Source organism: Schistocerca serialis, unplaced genomic scaffold (assembly GCF_023864345.2).
Source record: "Schistocerca serialis cubense isolate TAMUIC-IGC-003099 unplaced genomic scaffold, iqSchSeri2.2 HiC_scaffold_1195, whole genome shotgun sequence".
In the NCBI taxonomy this organism is placed as follows: domain Eukaryota; kingdom Metazoa; phylum Arthropoda; class Insecta; order Orthoptera; family Acrididae; genus Schistocerca; species Schistocerca serialis.
In genome coordinates, this window is record NW_026047398.1 from 120001 (window position 1) to 125000 (window position 5000).

The window sequence follows — 5000 nt, forward strand, 5'->3', positions numbered from 1 at the left end:
GGTGCGCAGCCTGTCCTTCCGCGGGCCTCGGTTCGCGTCTGTTGGGCAGAGCCCCGGTGTCCTGGCTGGCTGCCCGGCGGTATATCTGGAGGAGTCGATTCGCCCCTTTGGGCGCTCGGGCTCCCGGCAAGCGCGCGCGGTTCTTCCCGGATGACGGACCTACCTGGCCCGGCCCCGGACCCGCGCCGCTGTTGGCTCGGGATGCTCTCGGGCGGAATAATCGCTCCCGTCAGCGGCGCTTCAGCTTTGGACAATTTCACGACCCGTCTTGAAACACGGACCAAGGAGTCTAACATGTGCGCGAGTCATTGGGCTGTACGAAACCTAAAGGCGTAATGAAAGTGAAGGTCTCGCCTTGCGCGGGCCGAGGGAGGATGGGGCTTCCCCGCCCTTCACGGGGCGGCGGCCTCCGCACTCCCGGGGCGTCTCGTCCTCATTGCGAGGTGAGGCGCACCTAGAGCGTACACGTTGGGACCCGAAAGATGGTGAACTATGCCTGGCCAGGACGAAGTCAGGGGAAACCCTGATGGAGGTCCGTAGCGATTCTGACGTGCAAATCGATCGTCGGAGCTGGGTATAGGGGCGAAAGACTAATCGAACCATCTAGTAGCTGGTTCCCTCCGAAGTTTCCCTCAGGATAGCTGGTGCTCGTACGAGTCTCATCCGGTAAAGCGAATGATTAGAGGCCTTGGGGCCGAAACGACCTCAACCTATTCTCAAACTTTAAATGGGTGAGATCTCCGGCTTGCTTGATATGCTGAAGCCGCGAGCAAACGACTCGGATCGGAGTGCCAAGTGGGCCACTTTTGGTAAGCAGAACTGGCGCTGTGGGATGAACCAAACGCCGAGTTAAGGCGCCCGAATCGACGCTCATGGGAAACCATGAAAGGCGTTGGTTGCTTAAGACAGCAGGACGGTGGCCATGGAAGTCGGAATCCGCTAAGGAGTGTGTAACAACTCACCTGCCGAAGCAACTAGCCCTGAAAATGGATGGCGCTGAAGCGTCGTGCCTATACTCGGCCGTCAGTCTGGCAGTCATGGCCGGTCCTTGCGGCCGGCCGCGAAGCCCTGACGAGTAGGAGGGTCGCGGCGGTGGGCGCAGAAGGGTCTGGGCGTGAGCCTGCCTGGAGCCGCCGTCGGTGCAGATCTTGGTGGTAGTAGCAAATACTCCAGCGAGGCCCTGGAGGGCTGACGCGGAGAAGGGTTTCGTGTGAACAGCCGTTGCACACGAGTCAGTCGATCCTAAGCCCTAGGAGAAATCCGATGTTGATGGGGGCCGTCATAGCATGATGCACTTTGTGCTGGCCCCCGTTGGGCGAAAGGGAATCCGGTTCCTATTCCGGAACCCGGCAGCGGAACCGATACAAGTCGGGCCCCTCTTTTAGAGATGCTCGTCGGGGTAACCCAAAAGGACCCGGAGACGCCGTCGGGAGATCGGGGAAGAGTTTTCTTTTCTGCATGAGCGTTCGAGTTCCCTGGAATCCTCTAGCAGGGAGATAGGGTTTGGAACGCGAAGAGCACCGCAGTTGCGGCGGTGTCCCGATCTTCCCCTCGGACCTTGAAAATCCGGGAGAGGGCCACGTGGAGGTGTCGCGCCGGTTCGTACCCATATCCGCAGCAGGTCTCCAAGGTGAAGAGCCTCTAGTCGATAGAATAATGTAGGTAAGGGAAGTCGGCAAATTGGATCCGTAACTTCGGGATAAGGATTGGCTCTGAGGATCGGGGCGTGTCGGGCTTGGTCGGGAAGTGGGTCAGCGCTAACGTGCCGGGCCTGGGCGAGGTGAGTGCCGTAGGGGTGCCGGTAAGTGCGGGCGTTTAGCGCGGGCGTGGTCTGCTCTCGCCGTTGGTTGGCCTCGTGCTGGCCGGCGGTGCAGGATGCGCGCGCCTGCGCGGCGTTCGCGCCCCGGTGCTTCAACCTGCGTGCAGGATCCGAGCTCGGTCCCGTGCCTTGGCCTCCCACGGATCTTCCTTGCTGCGAGGCCGCGTCCGCCTTAGCGTGCTCCTCCGGGGGCGCGCGGGTGCGCGGATTCTCTTCGGCCGCCATTCAACGATCAACTCAGAACTGGCACGGACTGGGGGAATCCGACTGTCTAATTAAAACAAAGCATTGCGATGGCCCTAGCGGGTGTTGACGCAATGTGATTTCTGCCCAGTGCTCTGAATGTCAACGTGAAGAAATTCAAGCAAGCGCGGGTAAACGGCGGGAGTAACTATGACTCTCTTAAGGTGGCCAAGTGGCGGCGGTGTGGCTGCATCCGGACTTGGCTTTTCGAAGTGCGGTCTTGGTGTAGTCGTGCTGCTGCTGCGAGGTGCCTTCCTTGGGTTATAGTTACAGGGAGAGTGATGCGCAATACATGGGCCTAGCCCTCTTAGCCTCTCCTCTCCTGCGGTCTTCTCCCCTTCTCGTGGGCCCGCTGATTTTTGCAGAGTGGAAGACCGCACCAGGGGCTTGGGGGGGTTACCAGCCCCCCCTCGCATTATCCCTTTATAGTTGGGGGCAGCCGACAAGAAACAAGAGATGGTGGCCCTTCCGCTGAAGGTGCCACCCCAGCTACCCCAGCACCTATCCGGCCAACCGGCCGTAACGAAAATGCGATAGTTTGTGTAGCTCCCTTTGCTTGCAGTGAGTGCCACCGCACTTTTACCACGAAGAACGGTCTCGGGGTCCATCGCCGCCAACACCCTGCGGCCGCCAACGCTGAGATCGTGACGGAGAGGCATCGCGCGAGGTGGACGGAGGAAGAAGTCCTGTCGCTCGCCAAGGCAGAGGCCGAACTGTTCCTGGAGAGGGACGCCCGGTTCTTCTTTGTAAATCAAGAACTTACCAGGATGTTCCCCGACCGAACGCTTGAGGCAATCAAGTGCCGACGGCGGCAAGCTGCCCACAAGCAGCTTGTCCGCCAATTCATGGAGGCACTTGAGATCGGTCGGGGTGAAGAGCCGGCGTCCCGCCGTGGAGCAGCGAGCGCGCTGCCTGACGCGGGCGAGGCCGCTGCGCCGCCCGTCGACGCAGCCGAGGACTTCGCGGCCGACACCACCGGGCCGCCGCCGGAGGGGCCGACTGACGCCGCCATCTGGGAGCATCTGGCGGGGCTACCTGCTTCCGCCCAGCGTTTCTCTGCCCTGGATCGAGTCATTGGTCTGGGGCGGGGCACGCCGCCCGATGTCATCCTGGGCATGCTCCCGGATGCCCTTGCGTCGGTCGGGTCCAGGGGGGAGAGGTCGATCACCAGGACACAGCGGCCGCGCCAACCATCCAAGCGGCCGCCTGCCGCCCCGCCGCTGCAGAAGCGCAAGCGGCGCCGCTGGGAATACGCGCGGACACAGGACGCCTTCCGTAGGTCGCGTGCGCGTTGCGTGCGCGGCTTGCTGGACGGCACCCTGCTGCAGCCGCCACCCGACATCCCCGGTCTGCTGGACTTCTGGGCGGACCTCTTCACGAAGAAGCCGATCTCCACCGCCGGCTTCATCCGTGACCGCCTTCTCCCGCACTCGGAGCCTGTCGCTCCTGAGTGCCTATGGGGGCCGGTCACACGTGAGGAGGTCGCTGCTGCCTTGCCGCCCAGGGGATCGGCAGCCGGGCCGGACGGCCTGACTCCAGCGGAGCTGCGGCGCCTGCCGCATGAAGTCCTGGTGAAACTCTTGAACCTCTTCCTCCTGGCCCGCGCCCTCCCCGAGCGTCTGCTTCGCGCCCGGACGTCACTTCTCCCCAAAACGGCTGCACCAACATCCCCCGCTGACTTTCGCCCCATTACGGTCTGCTCGGTGTTGGCGCGGACCTTTCACAAGGTTCTCGCGTCACGCCTGATGCGTGCATGTGCTGTGGACGAACGTCAGCGGGCATTCATCCCCCGGGATGGGATGTTGGAAAACACCTTCATCTTGGACACTGCTCTCACCGACGCAGTCCGCTCCTGTCGCTCTGTTTTTGTGGCATCGATCGACGTCTCTAAAGCGTTCGATTCGGTGGACCATGCCGCCCTCCGCCCCGTGCTGAGGGCTCATGGCCTGCCGGATTGCTTTATTGAGTACGTCGAAAGGTGTTACGAGGGTAGCACGACGGTGATAGCGGGCGGCGCCGACGTGGGCGTGCCCCTGCAGCCGGCTAGGGGTGTGCGTCAGGGTGACCCCCTCTCCCCCCTCCTCTTCAATTTTGCGGTGGACTATGTTTTGAGTCAACTTCCCTCCCACATCGGAGCTCGGATCCTTGGTCGCAGAGTTAACGCTGCGGCCTTCGCAGATGACGTCCTGCTTTTTGCATCGACCGCGAGGGGATTGCAGTCCCTCATCGACGCAGCCGTCGCAGCCCTCGCCCATCTGGGGCTGCAGATCAACGCCCGGAAGTGTTTCACCCTCGCCTTAGTCGCGTCTGGGCGCGACAAGAAGGTGAAGGTCGACGCCGACGTTACCTTCAAAGCGGGCAACGCCACCGTGCCCGCCCTACGTGTGGGTGAAACCTTCCGGTACCTGGGACTGCAATTCTCCACCGCTGGTCGCTGCGTTTTCAACCCACGACGCCACCTGGTGGAGCAGCTGGACGTCATCTCCCGAGCTCCGCTCAAGCCGCAACAGCGCCTCCACGCCCTCACCACCGTACTTCTGCCTGGCCTGTACCATGGGCTGGCCCTCAGCCGCACCCGAGTGGGTGCGTTGAAAGCGGCAGATGTGACCATCCGTGCCGCCGTCAGGAGATGGTTCCGCCTTCCGGCGGACACTCCCCTGGGCTACTTCCACGCTCCTGTAGCCCAGGGAGGCCTCGGCATCCCATCATGCCGATGGATGGGGCCAACACTTCGCCGGTCCCGTCTCCTGGCGCTGAAGAGGATTGGGCCAGCCGCCGACGGTGCAGGCCGGGACGAGGTGCAGCGTGAGATTGAGGCGCTGGAGCGGCATCTTATGTGGGAGGGCCACCTCCTCAAATCGTCGACGCAGGTTGGAGAGATGTGGGCCGCGCGCCTGCACGTTGCCTTTGACGGTGCGGCGCTGTCATCTTCCGCCGC

At 62.6% G+C, this 5000-nt stretch overlaps 1 pseudogene; it reads left to right on the plus strand.

Annotated features, from left to right (window-relative positions):
* The window catches only part of LOC126434849 (large subunit ribosomal RNA), a 7954-nt pseudogene that overhangs the window by 658 nt on the left and 2296 nt on the right, over positions 1–5000 (plus strand).